We start from the raw sequence: 26017 nt of genomic DNA, 5'->3' as shown, positions 1-26017 counted from the left end.
TATAAAGATCAATATAGTTGTCAATCTCTATATCCTTCCAATTTATCAATTCAATCTCAGGTCTTAAGCTAAATTGTTAGCCAGCAACGCAATTTTTTCAATAGGAGTGGAACTCAAAATCACTTATTCTGCCATGCAAAATTTTTTTTCATGAATATAAAGTATACACAGAAACATAGAAAATATTAACAGGAGCTGCCCATAAGATATAGGAACAGAATTAGGCCAGTCAGCCTTGCTCTGCCATTCAATCATGGCTGATATGTTTCTCAGGGAGGAGAAAGTGAGGACTGCAGATGCTAGAGATTAGAAACGAACGCATGGCACTGGAAAAGCACGGCTGACAGGCAGTATCCAAGGAGAAAGAGAATCAATATTTTGAGCATAAGCCCTTCATCAGGAATGAGGGCTCGCAACCTCATTCTCCTGCCTTTTCCCCATAACCCTTGATTCCCTGATCATTTCCCAACTCAATGACTTTCTGACAGGCCATTCAGCCCTTCATACAGCCTTCATCTGCAGTCCTCACTTTCTTCCATTCCAGAAATCAGACTGGCAAAACAGAAGTTGCTGGAAAAGCTCAGCAGGCCTGGCAGCATCTGTGAAGAGAAACCAGAGTTAACATTTCAGGTCCTGTGACCCCTTTTCGGAACTGAGGAGAGGTCACAGACGGGAAGCGTTAACTCTGATTTCTCTTCACAGATGCTGCCAGGTCTGCTGAGCTTTTCCAGTAATTTCTGTTTTTGTTTTTGATTTACAGCATCAGCAGTAAATAGTTTTTAATCAGTCTGACAAACCTCTGTTGTTCTCCCTCCCTAACCAGAATATCCATCCTCATAAGGAGACCTAAACTGCACATAATACTCTAGATTTAGTCTCACCAAGGCCTTGTACAATTGCAGCAAGACAATCCTGCTCCTGTACTGAAATCCTTTCATTATGAAGACTAACACCATTGCCATCTTCATTACCTGCTGCACCTGCATGCTTACTTTCAGCAACTGGTGTACAGGGGCACCAAAGTCCTGATGCACTTCCCCCTTTCTAAATTTATTGCCATCCAGATAATAATCTGCCTTTTTGTTTGCTACCAAGGTGGATAACCTCACATGGATTAATGTTATATTCCATCTTCCATATATTTGCCCAGAGTCAACTTGTCCAAATCACAGAAACATCCCTGCATCCTCCTCATTGTCCACCCTGCCACTCAGCTGCTACTGACACATCAGTGTCGGCACCCTATTCAGTTAAATTAAATCCTGGAACACTTTTCGAAAGAGATATGGCACCACACTTGAGTTACATTGCAAGCACAGGTGAAGGACAATTCCTCCAAGCAGCCTCAAAGTATTAAAAACCAAAAGAACTGCACATGTTGGAAATCAGAAACAAAAACCAAAATTGCTGCAAAAGCTCAACAGGTCTGGCAGCATCTGTGGACAGAAATTGGAGTTAGTGCTTCAGGTCCATTGACTCTTCCTCAAAAGGGATGGTAGCTAGAAACAAGTTGGTTTTCATGCAAAAGATAAAGGGGGGGGGGGATGGTTAAGGAGTAAACAATAAGTGGAAATAGAGCTGAAGGAGAGCGCTGTTGGACAAAGGAGAGGATAACAATTAGACTAAGAGAATCAATGGGGAGTATTAGTGCCTAACAATGGATTGTATGTAATAGCAGACCATGTAGTAACAAGGTCTGGTATGTGGGATTGGGATAAGGTCATGGGAAAAGCAACTTCAAAATGTTAGTGTCCAGAATAAGTGATACAATATTTTGGATTCATAAAAATTCCAAAATAAACTTACAGAGGGAGCAACAAGCAAAATCAAACCATTTGGTCTTACTATTTCGTTTTGTAAAGTCAAAATCACACCCATCTGACCAAACAGAATAATAGAATCGTCCAAATACTCCAGTATGGTTTCACTTGGAGAATAAGATGGGATACCCAAAGGGGATCTCTATACTTGACAACTTGAGCTTCTAATTCAGCCCAACTCAGGAAATGCAATTGCAAGGTGAACTACTTACTGATTAGAGCTGTTTACGTTGTGAACTTGGCGCTGTGAAAAACCCCATTTTTTCATAATCTTGCCTCATTGCTGAACAGATCTAAACTGAAGGCATTATGAACATATCTTGAGATTCACAAAAGCATTAGGTATGCTGGTTCAAACTTTATAATCCTCTGAAGCTCCACAAAATATCTATAAACTCTGAAGTGAAATCTTAAACATCTACTGCATATTACATTTAAAGTATAATTTTATCATCTGTACATGGTGATTTTCACTTCAATGAATGTTAAACTGAAATGTACAACAATACCCAAGACCAGGTTGTAGAAACCTAAATTCCTTCGAAGAAGCCAGGCTAACACCCACTCTTGCTTTGACCACAAAGTGGATTAAGTGTTGAACCAGTTCCTGAAGACTGAGTTCCCATAAGTTGCTAAACACATTTCAAACTCAGGTACAGTCAATATATGTTGTTTAAACAATGTAGACACTGAGCACTCTTGAAATGCAAAGCAGAATGTGCAGTATTGCAAAGCAAAAAGTGAAATCAATATCTTAGGCATCAATTCTCCATCAGTCACAAAACACTTCGAATAGAATCAGGACAAAAACAGCTACTGACAGACCTCTTCTGTACCAGCGAACTTTTAAATTTTTATAAGTTTTAGCCTTTAAGTTAAAAACTGTGGAGAGAACAGTTGTGCAAACATAGAAAACAATTATCTCCCTCCACGATAACAGGATTAAAAATTTCCACAATTTTGTCACCAGTGTTCAAGTTTCTAAGAGCCAGACTCAAGAGTGCAGTAACAATGGAAATGCAGCCTTAGACTGCGCAGTAATTATAAACAACATTCAGTCTGGAAATCATTTCTTCACTTCCCTCATTTCTATCATTCATAAATTCCTAAATTTACTCAACTTTCCATTAGCCTCCAAGCTACAATGCTCCTCTCTAGCAATGCCATCTGACCCCATCCCAAGCCCTGCCATTTCAATCCACCACAGCTATGCCACTCTCACATCTTCTGCTTCTTAGCCCAAAATTCTCTCCAAACTCTGCCATCTGCTCACTTTGAACAGAAAGTCAGTGAAACAATGCCATCTATCCCAATAGCCTCCCAATGCACCTGTACCTAGTCACCACTGCAGATATTAAATCAGCCTTCCCAAGACTGAACCCACAGAAAGTAACTGGCCCATATAGAGTGCTCAGCCATGAACTCAGATCCTGTGTGAACCAGCTGGCGGGAACATTCATGGACGCCTTTAACCTTGGCTTACTACGATCTGATGTCCCCACTTGCTTCAAGCCCCCTACTATAATCCTTATATACTCATGAATGAGAGACCAAATTACACCCCAATTCCACTTACAATTTACATTTTCTGGTGCTACCACCACTGTGGAGTGGAGGACATTCCCCTGTCTGCATCAATGGTGCTAAGGTGGAGAGGGTCGACAGCACCAAGTTCCTGGGAGAAATGATCACCAACAACCTACCTGGTCCACCCATTTTGACACAGCTGTCAAGAAAACACAACAACATCTCTACTTCCTCAGGAGGCTAACAAAATGCAGCATGTCCACAAGAAGACCTGGCTGACACAAAAGGGTGAATGTCAAGGAAAGATGTGGAAGCTTTGGAGAGGGTGCAGAGGAGATTTACCAGGATGTTGCCTGGAATGGAGAATAGGTCGTACGAGGATAGGTTGAGAGTGTAAGGTCTTTTCTCACTGGAACGGCGAAGATGAGGGGTGACTTGATAGAGGTTTAAGGTGATTAGGGGAATAGATAGAGCAGACAGTCAGAGACTTTTTCCCCAGGTACAACAGAGTGTTACAAGAGGACATAAATTTAAGGTGAAGGGTGGAAGGTATGGGGGGATGTCAGGGGTAGGTTCTTTACCCAGAGAGTGGTGGGGGCATGGAATGCGCTGCATGTGGGAGTGGCAGAGGAAGAATCATTGGTAACCTTTAAGTGGCAATTGGATAGGTACATGGATAAGTGCTTAAGCTAGGACAAATGTTCGGCACAACATTGTGGGCCAAAGGGCCTGTTCTGTGCTGTATTGTTCTATGTTCTATGTAAGAACTTTTACCACTTTTATAGATCCATCATAGAAAGCAGTCCATCTGGATGCATTGTTTGGAAACAGTTTTTACCAAGACTGCAAGAAACACAGCGCAGCCCATCTTGAAAATCAGCCTTCCATCCATTGCCTCCATCTATACTGCTCTCAGCCTTGGAAAAGCAACCAACATAATCAAAGACCTCTTCCACTCCAGTTATACACTCTCCCATCGGACAGAAGATGTAAACATTTGAATACAGGTATGAACAGATTTAAGAACAGCTTCTTTTCCGTTGTTATCAGATTTCTGATCTCACCCTCTACAGCTGTAACGCAGTACTCTGTACTCTGTCCTGCTACCCTGATGAACTCGGTATGGTGCAATCTACCGTGTAACACGCAAAACACGATGCACTGTTTCGTGGTAAGTCCAATCAATCATCTGCTGAAAATGTGTTGCTGGAAAAGCACAGGTCAGGCAGCATCCAAGGAGCAGGTGAGTCGACGTTTCGGGCATGAGCCCTACCTCATTCCTGAAGAAGGGCTCCTGCTCCTTGGATGCTGCCTGGCCTGCTGCACTTTTCCAGCAACACATTTTTTCAGCTCTGATCTCCAGCATCTGCAGTCCTCACTTTCTCCCAATCAATCATCTGTACACCTCTCCCAGTTGGCAGGGCTGCCATCTCCACATTCCTTCCTGACATCCCTGGCCATGCTGCCACCTCGCAGTATCCCACCCACCAGCCAGCTCCATTCCCTCTTCCCCATTCCCTCCCATTCTACCTCCCAGCCCCAGCCCCATGGTCTTCCCCCTAGGCCAAGGCGGGGTGGTTTCTTTTTGCACCGACATTTTACCCGAAACGTCGATTTCGCTGCTCCTCGGATGCTGCCTGAACTGCTGTGCTCTTCCAGCACCACTGATCCAGAATTGTGTCTAACCTACATAACGGCAGTGTGAGGAAGACCTCCCTCGGTCAGACGATCCCCCCCGGCGGCCGCTGTGTGTGACGGGGAGAGGAGGGGACACAGCGCGCGCGCCGCATTCAAACAGCGCCAGGATTCTAAACCGACCGCGGCGGTACTGCCAGGCACGTGACTCCTCCCCTCCCCCCAAAAAACCCGGCGAGGAACGTCAAGGCGCATGCGCCACTGCCGGCCCCGCCGACATTCCCGGTGTTAGGCACATGCGTTGTTGCCGGCTCGCCGGGACGGCCGTGGAGGCGCCTGCGTTCTTGGCAACAGCAACGGCGAAAGCGCATGCGTTTTCACGGACGTGTCAAGGCGACGAAGAATCCGCATGCGAACTAAACGCTGCAAGGAGCGCCTCCCCCCCCAGTCCCGGGAAGCAGTAAGGTTGATAACACGCATGCGCCATTTCCCCCTTTACCTATAGAGGACCCTTTGAATATCTGTGCTGCTGTTTGATCACGTGAGTGCTTACTTATGTTTACCTGGGCAACACCTTGGAGAATAAACTGAGTTTTATACAGCTGTCCTGACACTTAAGGCTATGGGTCTCGTGCAGGAAAGTGGGACTAGTATAGGTGGCAGTATTTCTTTGGCAATACAAAGTTGATGGGCTGAAGGGCCTTTTCTACACTGTATGATATTTTGGCGTTTAGCTCAGTTGGTTGTTGGGCTGGTTCGCATTGCAGAGTATCATCAAAAGCCATTGCCATATATCCATGGAGGCAATGTAATAAAATGGAATCTCTACAGTGTACAAAAAGTCAAAAATCACACGACACCGGGTTATAGTCCAACGGGTTTATTTGAACTCACAAATCTTTCTACCTATAAACTTTGTGTCAGCGTGCCCTCTCTCATTGCACCTGATAAAAGATTGAAAGTAAACCCGTTGGACTATGACCTGGTATCATTTTTTTTTACTTTGTCCACCCCAATCCAACATTGGCACCTCCCATATCATGGCTAACGTGCAAAAAGACGACATTCAGTCCATTGAATTTGCACCAATCCTTTGAAGAGCATCCCACCTGAACCCGCTCTCCAATCCCATTAACAATCCACCTAGCCTAGGTATCCCTGACTGCAGCATAGCCAATTCACCTAACCTGCAAATGTTTGGATTGTTGGAGAAAGCAGAGCACTGGGAGAAACCGACATGGACATGGGGAGAATGTGTAAACTCTGCACAGTCACCCAAGAGTGGAATTGTATCAGGGTTCCTGATCCTGAGAAGCAGTGCTAACTACTGAGCCACCCTTAAGGTTACAATGAAAGCGTCTCCTTCTCAATCTCAGATTAAACCATCTCTAATGAGAGCTATGATCTGGTAGAACTTTGTGATTTTTATGATTTAATGCAAAAACAGAAATTTTGCTTGAAAAACTCAGCAAGTCTGGCAGCACCTGTGGAGAAAAAGCAGAACCTTCTGAGGGACACCAGACCAGAAACATTGACACTCCTTTCTCTCCACAGAGTAATAGCAACAGACCTCTGAAATGGCCTGGCAAACCCTCTTAGATAAAGGCAATAAGGGATGTGTAGCAAATGCATGCCTTACCTCTAACACCCACATCTCAAGAATTAGCTTTTGAAAAATCAAGGCATTACCTAAACAGGTGCCAAAATAGCACAACGTGCTTAGAACTTATTGTGTTTGCTCAAATAACAGAATGTTATTTCAAACACAATGTTAGGAGCATCTGTTTTCTGAATTGTGAATTCCATCTTATCACTAACTTTCATGTTTTAACACAATATCAACTTTAAATCATTCAATCAATATCCCAATTTGAATCACAAAGTCAGCAGATATGTTAAATCCATTTCAGGCCTTTCAGAGGATTTCTCCTGTAACATGAAAACACTGGAAAGAACATTTTCACTGCAATTCAGGTTTCATTCAAATATCTTTATACTGGTTTGTACAATGTTAGCATAAAATGCAAAACAATATCTAGTTGCAAGTAGCAGGGCGAGATAGCGTAAATGCAGGAAGGATGTTTCTGATGACCAGGCAGAACCAGGGATCACAGTCTAAGAATAGGGAGCAGGCCATTTAGGAACTGAAGTGAGGAGAAATTTCTTCACTCAGAGAGTGATGAGCCTGTGTAATTCCCTGTCACAGAAAGTGGTAGAGGCCAAAAGAGTGAATGTTTTCAAGGAGTGAGACATTCTTCTTGAATCAAAGAGTATGAAGAGAAAGTGAGAACGTGGTACTGAATCTGATGATCAGCCATGATCACATAAATTAGCAGAGTAGTCTCAAAGGGTCAAATCGCCATCTCCTGTTCCCATTTTCTCTGTCTCTGTGTTGCTATGTAATATGTTTTTAAGCCAGAACTACTCAAGTTTAGACCTAGATAACCTTGACCCAAATAAGGGCACAAGAGTAAAGGTGAGATTTAATGTCCTTAATATTATGACATCACTCAACCCAGAACCTGGTATTAGTTTCTGTCTTAACTTTGTAAGGGAGCCAAAACGTCTGTAAATTGAAGTTGACCAATTCGAAGTTTAAGCTATGTGTGTAATTTTCCCAGAAAAAAAACAAAGTCTGAAGAGCAACCATTAAACAAGGGAATGTCTTAGTATCCTTTCAGATAAAGGTGCATGTATTGAAAGGTAAAGGTAATAAACTAAATCTCTATCGGGGTATTCTGGATATGCTGGCAAAGCTCAGCGCCTGAAAAGAGAAATCAGAAATCCAGTGAACCCGAACCGTTAACTGTGATTTCCAGCAATTTCCAGCAATTTCTGTTTTTGTTCACAGTATTGAATTTGTCTTAGCTTCATAAAAGAGCCAAATGGTCAAAGGTGTAATTTCTCCAGATTCAAGCTAAACTGAAGAGCAACTGGTAAAGAAGTAAAAGTCTTGAAGTATCCATATACTTTTCAGATGAAAGGGCATGTTTTGGAGTGCTAGTTAATGCGTTAATTTTCAATCTAGGATATCCCAGGAATCTAGTTGCCATCGGGATAAGTAGCAGAGAACTACCGTTTTCTTTGGTTTTATCTGTGGATTTTTTCTCTGGCACAGACAGGTTTAATTCGGAGCTGGAACAACTTGGAAACAGGCAAAAAAAGGAAGCTTCCAGAAGCTGTAGAATACAGTAGGGCAATGAAGCCAATGGGTGAAGTCAGACATCCACAATCATGAGGTGCTTAAATAGAGCTGGAGGGTTACCTAGCCAAATATTGTTGGAAAGACACCAAAAAAATCTTGTAACTCAGAGGTTTTATCCCTGAGTCCAAGATTCTTCATAACCCCTCAGTGAAAAATGCTTCTCTCTATACCAATTTATTTCAAAGATTTTAAAACCTAAATAAATTAATACATATGTTTTAAAGTTGCAAACCCATTTGACTTAATCTTTCTTTGTAATCACTAAAAGGGCCTAGTATACATTATTTCACCTGGTGAAAAGATGGGTGACTCAAAAATGAGGGTCAGTACTCTATCACTCCAGGCCCAGCACCACTGTCGATATAGCTATTCCCACAATTTATATTTGTGTGACGTCCTATGATATTTCACACGTCTCACTGAAGTATTATCTAACAAAGGGATGTCAATGGCACAATCATTTCCATGTGTGAACTGACACAAGTGGACCCTTCACTGTATAGACTCCATCCAACTTTGAATGGTGGTGTTATCAGAATGGGACTTTCCACTTACTGAGGTCAATGAGAGTCTTCAGTCACCCAATCGCAACCATGACCATAGCTGCTTTGAAATCCCTCTCACTAGAATCAAACCTTATTTGGGCCACAAAATGAGTTGCTTTGGTGGATCTGACTGCCCAGTGGCACCAAGCAAATAATGCAAGTTGTGTTCACCCATCAACAGCAATGCCCCACCCCTTCTCCACCTGGCTTCACTGACTTGCATTGGCTCCCAAATTCTGGAAATTCTCAAATTTAAAATTCTCAACCTTATTTTCAAATCCCTCCATTATATTTACTCTCCTCTAGACCTCCACAATCTTTGCACCTTTCCAATTTTGGAGTTTTGTGGATCTGTAGTTTATATCACACTAACCTCATTGGCTGTACTTTCAGCTGCTTGGACCCTACACTTGGGAATTATCTTCTTAAACCTTCACACCTCTTCCTATTTCTTAAAACCTAATTTAAAATCTACCTTCATGTCTATTTGTCCCAATATCTGTAACGTGGCTTGGTGACAAATGTTTGGTTCATATTGTTCTTAGAAGTGCCTTGGCATGTTTCACAATGTTAAAGGTCCTTTATAAGTGCAGGTTGTAACTGATACTAAATCAATGGACCACACAATGTGACTATCAAGCACCCAGAAATTCTACCTTAGTCATCTTTCAATCTTCATTGCAATTTGAGGAATCATATCTTCATGTATTTTGCACCCCAGTCCTCAACTGCCTCTGTACCTCAAAGTCCTTTCCAGTTCAGGTTTGAATTACTTGCTCCAAATCGATGTTGACCAGGTCTAAACTGCGAAAAAAAGAACTGTTTTCATTCATTCTTTGTCTTAGTTGAGTTGACTGGATGGCTGGCTTACAATGCAGAGTAATGCCAAAAGTATGGATTCAGTTCCCACACTGGCTGAGATTACTATGAAGGACTTTCTTTCTCAACCTCTCCTCTCGCCTGAGACATGGCAACCCTCAGGTTTAGCCCGCTATCCGGCTGCCCAGGATTCCTAAAGGCAGCTTCTGCAGTATCTTCAAGCCCCATATTCCAATGCCCTGAAGTCGTGGGCTACTTTGGTGGCAACTTTTCTTCAGCATTGGAGAATGTGAGTACTGTCTTTTCCTGAACCTCAGAGCCGTGAATTGAACAAAGATGAAATTTGTCTTAATTTTTAACTTTTTTAAAATTCATGACTTCTGTTATTAATATATGCACAGTATTGTGGTGACTTACATACTTTTCACTGTACAGGTCGTTCTGCTATAATATGCATTTTGCCAATTCAGATTCACTGTAATGTGATTGACGGTTTGGAGATGTTGTTTCTAAAGAGCAAACTTTTAACACGTGTTGGCTATAATGCAATTACATTGCCAATGCTTTAAGTGCTGTTTCTAAAATGCGATTTTTCTATAATTCAGGGTTGCACAAGAACAGTCTGTATATTTTGTAAACATTAAGTGCTATAAATTTCTCTTCTATTCTGCCTCTAGTAAGACATCTGTCCTAGGATCCTCTGCTACTATAGCACCATTATCTTACAGCCTAACATCCTATTTGCTTTACTTTGTCATCAGCTACTCATTGGCCTGTGATGTGCTCATTTCCTGGCTGCTTTCCCAGATCTGCTGAGTTGCCTGATACGATAGATGTTGTAAACTCCAATCAAGGGTTACATACTAAACCAAGTTGATTTTCTAGCATTCGCTGCACTCAAATCTACATCGGCATGGAGCCTGGAATATCTCATGTGATGGGTTGAGGGATGTATCCAGGATGAGCCCGAGATCCCATTCCTGATTGGCATTTGCTTTCAGAAGGCAGCTGTATTCAAATTTCAACACAACCTGTTTGGCTTGTGTCTATGCAGATTTATTTATTTTCTCAGTAAATTCCAAGTTTTGCGTGACTTCATATTTCTAAACATACATTGCAGCTAACCAATTAGCACTTCTTAGATGTTCAGATTGTCCCTGACAAGAACCTTCTTAGCAACCATGCTATAGTTTTCCACGTTCAGCTGCCTCTCCCCATAGATTCCTTTTTAAATAAGGATTTACCTTTATTTACCTTTCCACATTCCTCCAAGATCACTTAATTTTCGAATGGGAATTTCAATACTCCTTTCACAGATTCTGTCCGTGCACTATTGACTCTCATTAGGATCTTATTCCATTATCCAGTGGCCAATTTTGTAAACAAGTAGGCTAAATCGTTCAAACCTCAAAAAAATTTGGCATATCACAGCAGCTCCACAGAATAATGGCTTTTGAGTGATTCTGGGTGTGTTACTGGGTACAATGTGTACTAGTCTGTTTACATTTCTCAGTTGGAGGTAGTTAGTGAGGAAGGTCACCTTTTCTTTTGATGTCTCAACCAATAATAAAATAGATCTTCTATTAGGCTAGAACTGGATGTTCTAAATTGGGTGGGTGGTTGGAGTGTCAAATATGTTATCACAGGAGGGTGAGAGGAGAATTTCAGAAATTGTCACCATCTTTACTTCTCCTTAAGTGTGTAGGAGACATTGCCAAAATAATGTGGGAGCAGATATTAGGAATTTCTCATCTAGTGGGAAGGCTGAGCATGGGTCTTGAATTGTACAAAGTTCAAAGGGGCATAGACAGGGTGGATAGGGTGATACTTTCCCCTCTGACTGGAGATGTATCAGTAACCAGGGGACACAGTTTTAAAGTGAGAGGCAGGGGGTTTAGAGAGGATTTGAGGAAAACATTTTTTCACCCCGAGCGTGGTAGGTATCAGTAAACTCACTGCCTGAAAGGGTAGAACAGGCCTCAAAGCATCCCAGGCACCGGGCCAAGTGCTGGAACCTGAGGAGACATTAAATGGTTATTTGATGACAGATGCAGACAGGGTGAAGAGCTGTTTTCCTTGCTGTAAAACTCTGTGGCTCTCTGACACTGTGTTCTAATGTTGTCATTGGACTTCATGATGATTGTCAAAAAATTGTATGTGAGCAGAATTAAAACAGATGGACTGTCAAGAAGTAACCTGAAAGTTAATCGTAAAATCCCTACAGTGTGGAAGCAGGCCATTTAGCCGAGTCTACACCAATGGTCTGAAGAGCATTCCCGTTCCACTCAGACCCACCCTGTATTCCCCATGGCTAACCAATCTGGCCTGTAAATGTCTGGAGCTGAAAATGTGTTGCTGGTTAAAGCGCAGCAGGTCAGGCAGCATCCAAGGAACAGGAACTTCGACATTTCGGGCATAAGCCCTTCATCAGGAATCCTGATGAAGGGCTTATGCCCAAAACGTCGAATTACCTGTTCCTTGGACGCTGCCTGGCCTGCTGCGCTTTAACTAGCAACACATTTTCAGCTCTGATCTCCAGCATCTGCAGACCTCACTTTTTACTTGTACATGTCTGGACACTATGGGCAATTTAGCATGGCCAATCCACCAAACCTGCACATCTTCGGATTGTGAGAGGAAACCAGAGCACCCAGCAGAAACCTGCCGAGACTCTGGGAAAATGTGCAAACTGCACACCGACCAAGAGAGGAATCGAGCCCGGGTTCCTGGCACCCTGAGGCAGCAGTTTAACCACTGAGACACTGTGCCACCCTTAATAGAATGTTGGCCTTTATAGCAATTCAGTGTAGTTAAGCACAAGGGCATGGACATCACTTTCTTGGATTTAAGTGAAGTTTTTGCTAACTGTCTGGATTACAAAGGGCTACCAGTGAACTGACACCTATACTTCTTCGTAGACTGTCCTTTTGGACTGAGTACAACTGTTTTTCACTCCAGAGTTGAGGGTTCTGTGGTGATTAAACTGTCTGAAGCTGGGTCCACACCGCTTGTTGCTGGTGGGGAAGGTGGTGTTTGAGGAGTCAATGCAAGGTAAGCTCAGATTTTCATACAATTCTTCTGCTGTTTGCACGCTGCCTCCACCTGAGACTATCAGAGATATTCAAGATCGCGACACCTTCCAGGATCCTGATTTTCCTGCTCCTCGGATGCTGCCTGAACTGCTGTGCTTTTCCAGCACCAATCTAATCTAGACTCTGGTTTCCAGCATCTGCAGTCATTGTTTTTACCTCCTTCTTCTCTAGGTCTGGGCAGGAGATTTCCAAGAGTCAGTGGAGATATTTCAGTTTTTTTGTCAGGGAACCTTTTGAAGTCATCCTTGAAGCATTTCTTCTGTCCTGCCGGTAACAGTTTGCTTTGACAGAGCTCGGAGTGGAAAGCTTCTTTCGGAAGTCTTGAGTGTGACCCAGCTAATGGAGCCAATTGACAGCAATCTGTGCCTCAGTTCCGAGGATAGTGGCCCAGTTAGACAGAGCCTGGTTAGACCCCATGCCTGGTACTGGACGTTACACCACGGAAGGACATTGAGGAGGTGCAGTGAAGATTCAACAGAATAAAATTTGAGATGAAATTATGAGGACCACTTATGAAGAGTAGACTTGTATTCCTTTGCGTATAGAAGACTAACCAACAACCTTATTGAGCTGCTGAAGATAATTACTGGAGTTGACAGGGTACAGAGAAAAAGATTTTTTTTTGATGTTGAGAACAAGAACAAGACAACCAAACCTTAAAATTTGAGATAGGCCATTCAAGGGTGATGCCAGGGAACACTTCCTCACACCAACAGCAGTAGAAATCTGAGACTCCCTCCACTCAAAACCTTTTGAGGTTGAGGAGCAGCTAAAAATGTCAAAACTGGTTTTGTCAGATGTTTGTTCACTAAGAGTCTTTGGGGTACAGAACCAAAGCAATTCGATGAAGCAAAGATTCAAATCCATTACAAAATAACAACATGGCTGTCGGTCTAAAAGACCTCCTTTTAGTAGCATTCTGTGTTACCCATTGAACTTAATTGAAACTCAGATTTGTTGCTCAGTACTGCAGTATTGTTACTGTACTGTATACAGGTCTATGGTATCCCTTTGTTCTTAAAATCAAAATGTTTTGTCCTATGACCTTATAGATGTTTATAAAATCATGAGGGTCATGAATAGGATAAATAGACAAGGTCTTTTCCCTTGGGCTGGTGGGGGAATTCAGAACTAGAGGGCATAGGTTTAGGGTGAGAGGGGAAAGATTTAAAAGGGACCTGAGGGGCAACGTTTTCATGCAAAGGGTGGTGTGTATATGGAATGAACTGTCAGAGGAAGTGGTGGAGACTGGTGCAATTACAACATTTAAAAGACATCTGGAGAGTATATGAATAGGGAGGGTTTAGAGAGATTAAGGACCAAGTGCTGGCAAATGGGACTCGATTAATTTAGGATATCTGGTTGGCATGGACGAGTTGGACCGAAAGGTCTATTTTATGCTGTGCATCTCCATGACTCTATGGCTCTATTTTTTTTATTTCAAGGAATGTGGGCCAACATTTGATTTGATTTATTTATTTATTGTGATGTGCATTTTGTTACAAACTACAGTGAAAAGTATTGTATAGTGTCATTGGCACCATCTTAAAACCCTGAAAAATAAACCAAAACGTAGAATATAAAGGCAGAAAAGTAAAAGAAAAAGTGTCCATCTTTACAGTCCTTCTTGTTGAGTGCTCCATCATGGGCCATGGGCCTGGTGAACAGCCGTGAGAAGGTTCGCCATGTTGCTGCTGTTGGAATGAAAGTAGCCACTCTTCTATGCCATCTCATCTTCACTGATGCCCTTGCCACTATGAGTCCTCTCTGAACTTTGCCATTGCAGATGTCACCAGTGCTGCCAGGTACCATCTGGCCGAACCTGACTCTGCCACCACCATATTGCCCATTTGTTGCCTGTTTATAATTGCCCTTGAATTGAGTGGCTCACCAGGTCATTTCAGAGGGCAGTAGAGAGTCCATTGCTGTGAGTCTGGAGTCTAATGTAAGCCAGACCAGTTAAGAAGAGCAAATTTCCCTCCCTAAAGGGGATCAATGAACCAGATGAGTTTTTAAACCAATCAGCAGTAAATACATGGTTACCATGAGATTTTTAATTCCACATATCTCTTATTGAATTCAAATATCAGCATCTGCCATGATGGGATTCAAACCCAGTTTCCAGACCCTAGTTCAGTGACAGTACCTCTAAACCACCAGCTCCAGTTCTTGTTCAATATTAAAGGCAGTTTGGGGTGCCAACGAAGGCAGATCTATTACTGTGTCATCTTGTACTTTCAAACATTGTGCCCTCTTAAAAACAACATTTGTTATCAACGTGGGGATGTTATTTATTGTACAGATGAGGACATCTCAACGTTCTTCCAGTAATAATATTGTAATGTGCCTTTCACACATAAAAAATTTTGCAATGTCCTACATGCAGGAGAAACTGGATCAACAGGTTTGAGCAGGATGAGGGGCAGTGGTCTAACTCTGCTCCTGTATCTTTTGATCTACTGTCTTATGGCTGGACACGTGCTGAATAAAGCTGGTTTTTGGAATGGTTTCACAAACAGGGAAGAAAGAAGAGGGAGAAGGAGAACCTTTCAAACAATGGGTTCATGATAGAAAATACTTTGGTTTTTACACTACATTTTGTGATTTCAGGACAATCCAAAGCACCTCAGAGCCACACAGAAATTGTGAAGTATAACAATAAATTAGCACACAACAAACTGCTACAAACAACAATACTTAATGATCAGATGTTTTGTTTTTTAGTGATATTAGTTAAGAAAGAAATATTACCCAGGGCTTCGAGGAGAACTCCTCTCCTCTTCTTCAAATATGTTCCGTGGGGTTTATCATGATGCCATGTAAGAAGGAGTGTACTAATGAGCAGATGTAGTACATGTGACAGCAATCCAGCCTGCAGTGTGACATTTGAGGGAGTGCAGCTATGATTCCCTGTAATAGTGGTGGCTGCAATTGTGTACGAAATCTATCTACTGAATAATCCTGGGTCAGATCATCAAGAAATGCAATCATGCATTCGGCATAAAAGATAAAGGATAAACTGAAAAGTGCAGTAAATAAACCAGGAGAGATAAAAAGAAGAAATGCATAAGTACTTATACACTTAATGGTAAGGTCCGAGGGAGTGTTGCTGAACAAAGAGACCTTGGAGTGCAGGTTCATAGCTCCTTGAATGTGGAGTCGCAGGTAGATAGGATAGTGAAGAAGGCGTTGGTATGCTTTCCTTTATTGGTCAGAGTATTGAGTACAGGAGTTAGGAGGTCATGTTGCGGCTGTACAGGACATTGGTTAGGCCACTGTTGGAATATTGCGTGCAATTCTGGTCTCCTTCCTATTGGAAAGATGTTGTGAAACTTGAAAGGGTTCAGAAAAGATTGACAAAGATGTTGCCAGGGTTGAGGGATTTGAGCTATAGGGATAGGCCAAACAGACTGGGGCTGTTTTCCCTGGAGCGTCGGAGGCTGAGGGGTGACCTTATAGAGGTTTATAAAATTATGAGGGGCATGGATAGGATAAATAGACAGTCTTTTCCCTGGGGTAGGGAGTCCAGAACTAGAGGACATAGTTTAGGGTGAGAGGGGAAAGATATAAAAGAAACCTAAGGGGCAACGTTTCACGCAGAGGGTGGTACGTGTATGGAATGAGCTGGCAGAGGAAGTGGTGGAGGCTGGTACAACCGCAACATTTAAGAGGCATTTGGATGGGTATATGAATAGGAAGGGTTTGGAGGGATATGGGCCGGGTGCTGGCTCATTTGGCCTCAGATTGGGAATCACTGCATCAAACTCAACATAATTTGCACTTTGCAGAAAATAGTGCTGAGCTTCAGATGGGAAGGTTCTTTATGCAGTGCATTATTGTAATCTGGAAAGCATTGAATGGAGGAGCAATTGAGAGTAGCTCCAATAAAACTTCCAAAAGGAAATTTGATAAATAACTATTGGGGCATGAATTAGAGGACCAATGGAGAAAGTCTGGGGAGGTGTCCAAATTGGCAGTTCTCTAAATGAGCCAGGACAGGAGCGAAGGGATGAATGGACTCTTTTTTTGCTAAATTATTCCGTGGTTTGTGACACCAGAGGCTAAGTGTATCACGTAAAACATCTGTGCAAATGTTTCAGTCAAACAGTCTACAAGTTTGGTTCTCTTTTCTGGATTAGTGGTGCTGGAAGAGCACAGCAGTTCAGGCAGCATCCAAAGTGCAGTGAAATCGACGTTTCGGGCAAAAGCCCTTCATCAGGAATAAAGGCAGAGAGCCTGAAATGTGGAGAGATAAGCTAGAGGAGGGTGGGGGTGGGGAGAACGTAGCATAGAGTACAATAGGTGAGTGGGGGAGGGGATGAAGGTGATAGGTCAGGGAGGAGAGGGTGGAGTGGATAGGTGGAAAAGCAGATAGGCAGGTAGGACAAGTCCGGACAGGTCATGGGGACAGTGCTGAGCTGGAAGTTTGGAACTAGGGTGAGGTGGGGGAAGGGGAAATGAGGAAACTGTTGAAGTCCACATTGATGCCCTGGGGTTGAAGTGTTCCGAGGCGGAAGATCAGGCATTCTTCCTCCAGGCGTCTGGTGGTGAGGGAGCGGCGGTGAAGGAGGCCCAGGACCTCCATGTCCTCGGCAGAGTGGGAGGGGGAGTTGAAATGTTGCGCCACGGGGCGGAGTGGTTGATTGGTGCGGGTGTCCCGGAGATGTTCCCTAAAGCGCTCTGCTAGGAGGCGCCCAGTCTCCCCAATGTAGAGGAGACTGCATCGGGAGCAATGGATACAATAAGTGATATTAGTAGATGTGCAGGTAAAACCTTGATGGATGTGGAAGGCCCCTTTAGGGCCTTGGATAGAGGTGAGGGAGGAGGTGTGGGCACAGGTTTTACAGTTCCTGCGGTGGCAGGGGAAAGTGCCAGGATGGGAGGGTGGGTCGTAGGGGGGCGTGGACCTGACCAGGTAGTCACGGAGGGAATGGTCTTTGCGGAAGGCGGAAAGGGGTGGGGAGGGAAATATATCCCTGGTGATGGGGTCTTTTTGGAGGTGGCAGAAATGTCGGCGGATGATTTGGTTTATGTGAAGGTTTGTAGGGTGGAAGGTGAGCACCAGGGGCGTTCTGTCCTTGTTACGGTTGGAGGGGTGAGGTCTGAGGGCGGAGGGGTAGGATGTGGACGAGATGCGTTGGAGGGCATCTTTAGCCACGTGGGAAGGGAAATTGCGGTCTCTAAAGAAGGAGGCCATCTGGTGTGTTCTATGGTAGAACTGGTCCTCCTGGGAGCAGATACGGCGGAGGCGGAGGAATTGGGAATACAGGATGGCATTTTTGCAAGAGGTAGTGTGGGTGGCGGTGTAATCCAGGTAGCTGTGGGAGTTGGTGGGTTTGTAAAAAATGTCAGTGTCAAGTCAATCATCATTAATGGAGATGGAGAGGTCCAGGAAGGGGAGGGAGGTGTCTGAGATGGTCCAGGTAAATTTAAGTTCAGGGTGGAATGTGTTGGTGAAGTTAATGAATTGCTCAACCTCCTCGTGGGAGCATGAGATGGCGCCAAGCAGTCATCAATGTAGCGGAGGAAGAGGTGGGGGGTAGTGCCAGTGTAATTACGGAAGATCAACTGTTCTACGTAGCCAACAAAGATACAGGCATAGCTGGGGCCCATACGTGTGCCCATGGCTACCCCTTTGGTCTGGAGGAAGTGGGAGGATTCAAAGGAGAAATTAAGTGTGAGGACCAGTTCGGCCAAACGAATGAGTGTGTCGGTGGAAGGGTACTGTTGGGGACGTCTGGAGAGGAAAAAACAGAGGGCTTGGAGGCCCTGGTCATGGCGGATGGAGGTGTAGAGGGATTGGATATCCATGGTGAAGATGAGACTTTGGGGGCTGGGGAAATGGAAGTTTTGGAGGAGGTGGAGAGCGTGGGTGGTGTCTCGAATGTATGTGGGGAGTTCCTGGACTAGGGGGGATAGGACAGTGTCAAGGTAGGTAGAGATGAGTTCAGTAACCCTGCACTGCAGGGTTGAGGTAGGTAGAGATGAGTTCAGTGGGGCAGCAGCAGGCTGAGACAATGGGTCGGCCAGGGTGGTCAGGCTTGTGGATCTTGGGAAGGAGGTAGAACTGGGCAGTGCGGGGTTTCTTGCGAAGGCGGTAGAACCGTGCAGTGCAGGGTTACTGAACTCATCTCTACCTACCTTGACACTGTCCTATCCCCCCTAGTCCAGGAACTCCCCACATACGTTCGGGACACCACCCACGCCCTCCACCTCCTCCAAGACTTCCGGTTCCCCGGCCCCCAACGCCTCATCTTCACCATGGATATCCAATCCCTCTACACCTCCATCCGCCATGACCAGGGCCTCCAAGCCCTCCGTTTTTTCCTCTCCAGACGTCCCCAACAGTACCCTTCCACCGACACTCTCATTTATTTGGCCAAACTGGTCCTCACCCTTAACAATTTCTCCTTTGAATCCTCCCACTTCCTCCAGACCAGAGGGGTAGCCATGGGCACACGTATGGGCCCCAGCTATGGGCACCTGTTGGCTACGTAGAACACTTGATCTTCCGTAATTACACCGGCACCACTCCCCCCACCTCTTCCTCCGCTACATTGATGACTGCATTGGCGCCACCTCGTGCTCCCACGAGGAGGTTGAGCAATTCATCAACTTCACCAACACATTCCACCCTGACCCATCTCTGACACCTCCCTCCCCTTCCTGGACCTCTCCATCTCCATTAATGACAACCGACTTGACACTGACATTTTTTACAAACCCACCGACTCCCACAGCTACCTGGATTACACCGCTTCCCACCCTACCTCCCGCAAAAATGCCATCCTGTATTTCAAATTCTTCTGCCTCGACCGTATCTGCTCCCAGGAGGACCAGTTCCACCATAGAACACACCGGATGGCTTCCTTCTTTAGAGACAGCAATTTCCCTTCCCACATGCCCTCCAACGCATCTCGTCCACATCCCGCACCTCCGCCCTCAGATCCCACCCCTCCAACCTTAAAAAGGACAGAACGCCCCTGGTGCTCACCTTCCACCCTACAAACCTTTGCATAAACCAAATCATCCGCCGACATTTCTGCCACCTCCAAAAAGACCCCACCACCAGGGATATATTTCCCTCCCCACCCCTTTCCGCCTTCCGCAAAGGCCGTTCCCTCCATGACTACCTGGTCAGGTCCACGCCCCCCTACGACCCACCCTCCCACCCTGGCACCTTCCCCTGCCACCGCAGGAACTGTAAAACCTGTGCCCACACCTCCTCCCTCACCTCTATCCAAGGCCCTAAAGGGGCCTTCCACATCCATCAAAGTTTTACCTGCACATCCACTAATATCACTTATTGTATCCATTGCTCCCAATGCGGTCTCCTCGCCATTGGGGAGACTGGGCGCCTCCTAGCAGAGCGCTTTAGGGAACATCTCCGGGACACTCGCACCAATCAACCACACCGCCCTGTGGCCCAACATTTCAACTCCCCCTCCCACTCTGCCGAGGACATGGAAGTTCTGGGCCTCCTTCACCGCCGCTCCCTCACCACCAGACGCCTGGAGGAAGAACGCTCATCTTCCGCCTTGGAACACTTCAGCCCCAGGGCATCAGTGTGGACTTCAACAGTTTCCTCATTTCGCCTTCCCCCACCTCACCCGAGTTCCAAACTTCCAGCTCAGCACTGTCCCCATGACTTGTCCGGACTTGTCCTACCTACCTATCTTCTTTTCCATCTATCCACTCCACCCTCTCCTCCCTGACCTATCACCTTCATCCCCTCCCCCACTCACCCATTGTACTCTATGCTACTCTCTCCCCACCCCCACCCTCCTCTAGCTTATCTCTCCACGCTTCAGGCTCTCTGCCTTTATTCCTGATGAAGGGCTTTTGCCCGAAACGTCGATTTCGCTGCTCGTTGGATGCTGCCTGAACTGCTGTGCTCTTCCAGCACCACTAATCCAGAATCTGGTTTCCAGCATCTGCAGTTATCGTTTTTACCAAGTTTGGTTCTCTTGTCAAGTGGCTGCAAGGAGTTTTTCCTACTTTTGGTACCAGTATAATTTTTATTTCAGGTGCCTGGCAACATGCCATAATCCACTGGCATGCATTCAGCAGCCTGTGTGCAATATGAGCCAAGGCAAAGTTTGAGGGAGAAAGGCAAGATGATTTGCAGATCCTTGAGCACGTTGGCTGGCTGCAGACCTCGGAAAAACTTTGCCTTTAAATATTGTCAACGTACCGTGTTCTTCATGAATAACCACAATGCACAGATGGCAATTTTATTTTAGTTAATTATTAATGGTCATTGCTAACACAGCCAGCACTTATAACCCACCACTAACTTGCCCTTGAGGAGGTGGTGAGCTGCCTTCTTAAACTGCTATCGTCCCTTTGTTGTAAGTACACTCACAATCCTGTTCAGGCAAGAGTTCCCAGACTTTGACCCAGTGATGATAACGAAACAGTGATATAGTTCTAGTTCAGGGTTATTCTGTTCTAAACAAACGGATAGAATTGGAGTCTCTTTTTTCCACATTTACGGGTTTTTATTTACACAGGTGCACATTTCAAACACACACTCCCAAATTCGACAGCCGCAATTTCAGTGTGTTCATAAAAAAGGCGTGCTCTAATTAATGTCATGATTTGGAAGTGCCGGTGTTGGGCTGAGGTGTACAAAATTAAAAATCATACAACACCAGGTTATAGTCCAACAGATTTACTTGGAAGCACTAGCTTTCGGAGCACTGCTCATTTTTCAGGTGTTTGACACAGGGACATTAGAGATATTGAGCCACAAGATCCTCAAATTGGTCAGCTCCTTATTGCGAAGCAAACTGTTTAGATGCGTATGTCACACACCAGGACAGGTGAGACCTGCACATGGACCTTCTGCCTAAGAGGTAGGGACACAAGCAATGTACCACAGGACTCTTGCAAGGGAGCAGAATGACTCCTCTATTAATACTCATGACTGAATACAATGAAACATAATTGGAAGGGAACTTGCACAGTTAATGGTGATTCCATATACAAGCAGGGGGAGGTTGTAAGGAGTAAGTGATAGGTGGAAATAGAGCCCAAAGAGAGAGAAGAACTGTTGTCCGACAAAGGAATGGATAACAATCTGGTTAGGAGTGTGAATAGCTGTTGATATAAACCAACAATATCCTAGCTACCGTCAGTTCTAAGGAAGGGTCACTCAACCCAAAACGCTAAACTTGATTTCTCTCCACAGATGCTGCCAGACCTGCTGAGCTTTTCCAGCAATCTCTGTTTTTGTTGTATGTGATAACAAGGCCTGGAGTGTGGGGGGGTGGGGTTGGGGTAAGGACATGGGAGAACTCGAGCCCTAAAATTATTAAACACGATACTGAGTCCAAAACGCTGCAGAGTCTCCGTGTGGAATTTATTTCTATGATGGTTCAGTTTAGTTTCTGGATATTAGTAATCCTCAGGAAACTGATGCTGAGGAATCAGTGATGATAAATGCCATTTAACATCAGGGATGCAAAGCATAAGTAGAATAATTGGGGAAGATGATGGCATTCTGGTAAACATGTTGGACCAGCAGCCCAGGTTAATGCTCTGGGAACAGGGGTTCAAATCCTACCACAGTGTGTACAGGAACTTAAATTCAGCTCAATTTATCAAATCTGGAGTTGATAGCTGGTCTCAGTGATGGTGACCAAGAATCTATCATCACCTGTCACTAAGATCTCATCTGATTCACTGTTGTCCTTCAGGGAATTAAATCTGTTCTCGCATAGTCTGGTCTACCTGTAACCCAGACCCACAGCAATATGGTTAGTTCTTAAATGTCCTTGAAATGACCCTGATAGCCACTCAGTTCAAATTATGAATTTATGTAATTATAAGTATAGATAACAAATGCTGATCTTACCATTCCATGGAAGAATCACAAATAAAAAAATACTTTGAACAATGGTACTGGGTCCACTGCTTTTCATCATTTCTATAAACGATTTGGATGTGAACATACAAGGTATTGTTAATAAATTTGCAGATGACACCAAAATTGGAGGTGTAGTGGACAGTGAAGAAGGTTATCTCTGAGTACAATGAGATCTTGATCAGATGGGCCAATGGGCTGAGGAGTGGCAGATGGAGTTTAATTTAGATAAATGTGAGGTGCTGCATTTTGGAAAGACACATCAGAGCAGGACTTATACACTTAATGTATAATGTAAGGTCCTAGGGAGTGTTGCTGAACAAAGAGACCTTGGAGTGCAGGTTCATAGCTCCTTGAAAGTAGAATTGCAGGTAGGCAGGATAGTGAAGAAGGCTTGCCTTTATTGGTCAGGAGTATAGAAGTTGAGAAGTCATATTGTGGCTGTACAGGACATTGGTTAGGCCACTTTTGGAATATTGTGTGCAATTCTGATCTCCTTGCTATAGGAATGATGTTGTGAAATTTGAAAGGGTTCAAAAAGGATTTACAAGGATGTTGCCAGGGTTGGAGGGTTTGTGCTACAGGGAGAGGCTGAATGGGCTGGGGCTGTTTTCCCTGGAGTGTCAGAGGTTGAGGGAGTGACCTTATAGAGGTTTATAAAATCATGAGGGGCATGGATAGGTAAATAGACAAGGTCTTTTTCCTAGGATGGGATAGTTCAAAACTATAGGGCATAGATTTAGGGTGAGAGGGGTAAGATTTAAAAATGACCTAAGGGGTAACCTTTTCATGCAGAGAGTGATGCGTATATGGAATGAGCTGCCAGAGGAAGTGATAGAGGCTGGTACAATTACAACATTTAAAAGGCTTCTGGATGGGTACATGAATAGGAAGGGCTGAGAGGGATATGGGCCAAGTGCTGGCAAATGGGACTAGATTAATTTAGTCAGTTTGGATAAGTTGGACTGAAAGGTCTGTTTCTGTGATGTACAACTCTATGACTAGTTTAAAGAATCCAGAATCCAATTTCCTTGTTCAAATCAAAATGACCACAAAGTAGTGGAATAAACATCTTAGTGTCACAATATCCTTTCCACAAGGCAGACATGTTCCACATTTCAAATTGAGTCATTGAAGGAGAATGTAATGGTACATGATCTGACAAGCAGGTCTGACATTTACTGTTCAGGTAATTATGGCTTTGCAAACTATAAATGCCAGGAGAATGAATTGCAGTCAGTGATTTATAAATCAAGATGACCATACAAATGAAGTGTTCTCCACACAGAGGAGATTGAGAACATGGAATCATCTGACTCAAATTGTTGCAGAATTCACAAATTATTGAAAAAAAGAATTGGGAAATTAACTTGAAAAGAATTTTAAAGTTTAAGGAGGTGACCAACAGAGTGGGGTTAGTCTGAGTGAAATATTAAAGGCTCAAGGAAGCGAGTTGGAGAGTGGAATCTGCCTCAGTGGGATATTACAACATATTGTGAATGAGTTGGAGAATGGGTTTATGTCCAGACAGATATTAAAATGAGGAAATCAGCAGTGAGGTTAAAAATTCCTGATGGGGAGAATTTTCACACAAACATACGCATAAAGGGCTCAACAGACCTTTATAATGCTGTAATATTCTGCTTCTGTTTGGATTTATGAGAACTATTAGAATTCTGTTCACTTTCCACTAAAGCTTCTGCATAACATTTAATGTTGACTATTTCCAAATTCTGATGATAATGTCACAGAAAGCATTTATGGGTTCCCTTTTACTATGCTTGATAAGTATGTTTGTATGTGTGTGTGCATGTGCACTTTCCTACTTTCAATGTTAGTGGAGTTTTGGTTTGCTACTATGAATGCAAAGTGAGGCTAATGACACAGGTTCCATTACTGTGCCAGCTGAGGTTACTATGACGATCCCGCCTTCTCAACCTTTCTTAAGGCCTAGGGGCCTTCAGGTTAAACTCACCACCAGTTATCTCTCTCTAATTCGTTTGGGATTACGGTTATTTTACCTAAGTCACACGACACCAGGTTATAGTGCAACAGGTTTATTTGAAATCACAAGCCTTCAGAGCACTGCTCCTTCATCAGGTGAAGTCTTCATCTCCACATCGTAGCTTACCTAGAGTGGAGAGTATGATGCTGGAAAAGCACAGCAGGTCAGGCAGCATCCAAGGAGCAGGAGAATTGATGTTTTGGGCATAAGCCCTTCATCTCCTGCTCCTCGGATGCTGCCTGACCTGCTGTGCTTTTCCAGCACTACACTCTTGACTCTGATCTCCAGCACCTACCTAGAGTTAGGATAGCAATTAAATAATTCCAGCAGTGAGCTTTAAAGTAAAACACATGACCACTTCTTCTCAACCATTTTCCCCAAAGATAACGCAATGTTTCATTCACGAACATGAACAGAGGGCGGTGCTGAGAAGGGTTATGGGAGGAGTCGCCTCAGTTACTGCCCAGGAGCGAAGGAAAAGGAAGGCAAGTTATAGTAGATTGGCCATTTTTGGAGCGAACATTTTGAGAAGGGCAGCTTTGTTGTGGGAGTGCTGCTGGAAACTGCACATAGAACAGTACTGGCCCTTCAGCCCTTGATGTTGTGCTGACCTTTTATCCTACTCTTAAGATCAAACTAATCTACATACCCTTAATTTTGCTATCATGCATGTGCCTATCCAGGATTCACTCAAATGACCCAAATGTATCTAAGTGTAGGCCAAAGTGAAGACTTTGGTGAGGAGGGCAATCAGCAGTGGGCGGCACAGTGGCTAGCACTGCTGCCTCACAGCGCCAGAGACCCGGGTTCAATTCCCGCCTCAGGCGACTCTCTGTGTGGAGTTTGCACATTCTCCCGGTGTCTGCGTGTGCTCTGGTTTCCTCCCACAATCCAAAAATGTGCAGGTTAGGTGAATTGGCCATGCTAAATTGCCCGTAGTGTTAGGTGAAGGGGTAAATGTAGGGGAATGGGTCTGGGTGGGTTGGAAGGGACTGTTTCCACACTGTAAGTAATCTAATCTAATCAGTGAGGTAAGGGAGTCGAAGGAGAAGCGAACTACTGCAGCTGCTGAAAGTTCGAGGGCAAAGGAGAATGAGAAGGAGGTTTACGTGTGCAGTCACAGCCAGCAGGTAACTGGGGAGTAGTTTCTCTTCTCTCTTTGCTTTGTTATTGTTAAGTCTTGGCAGGAGATCCCAGACCCGTGTCATGCTTTTCCTGTGAGATGTGTGAATTCAGGGACCGTTCCAATGACCCTGACCCCTTCATGTGCAGGATGTGTGTCCAAGCTGCAGCTCCTGTCTGACCGCTTGACTGCTGTGGAGCTGCAGCCGGATTCACTTTGGAGCATCTGCGAGGCTGAGGGAATTGTGGCTGGCAAGTTCAGTAAGTCGGTCACACCGCAGATAAATATTACTGAGGAAAATAGGGAATGGGTGACCAAACAGACAGAGGAAGGGTAGGAAGGCAGTGCGGGGTTCCTTGTGGTCATCTCCGTCCAAAA

General features: G+C 44.3%; 1 protein-coding gene and 1 long non-coding RNA gene across 4 annotated transcripts in view; one reads left to right on the top strand and one right to left on the bottom strand.

Annotated features, from left to right (window-relative positions):
• gnptab (N-acetylglucosamine-1-phosphate transferase subunits alpha and beta) overlaps positions 1–5166 on the bottom strand; it is an 86034-nt gene extending 80868 nt beyond the window's left edge. The window contains exon 1 of one of the 3 annotated variants that reach the window (XM_060839599.1): positions 4943–5166. The gene's annotated coding sequence lies outside the window, so the exon portion shown is untranslated. The remainder of the gene's footprint in view (positions 1–4942) is intronic. The other 2 variants (XM_060839598.1, XM_060839600.1) reach the window with 2 other exon arrangements.
• Positions 5167–5402: 236 nt separating this feature from the next.
• LOC132824610 (uncharacterized) overlaps positions 5403–26017 on the top strand; it is a 31689-nt gene continuing 11074 nt past the window's right edge. The window contains exon 1 of the long non-coding RNA XR_009645686.1: positions 5403–5523. This is a non-coding gene — a long non-coding RNA (uncharacterized LOC132824610). The remainder of the gene's footprint in view (positions 5524–26017) is intronic.

This window comes from Hemiscyllium ocellatum, chromosome 19 (genome assembly GCF_020745735.1).
Source record: "Hemiscyllium ocellatum isolate sHemOce1 chromosome 19, sHemOce1.pat.X.cur, whole genome shotgun sequence".
NCBI classification, from domain to species: domain Eukaryota; kingdom Metazoa; phylum Chordata; class Chondrichthyes; order Orectolobiformes; family Hemiscylliidae; genus Hemiscyllium; species Hemiscyllium ocellatum.
This window is presented reverse-complemented; position numbering and strand designations above follow the sequence as displayed.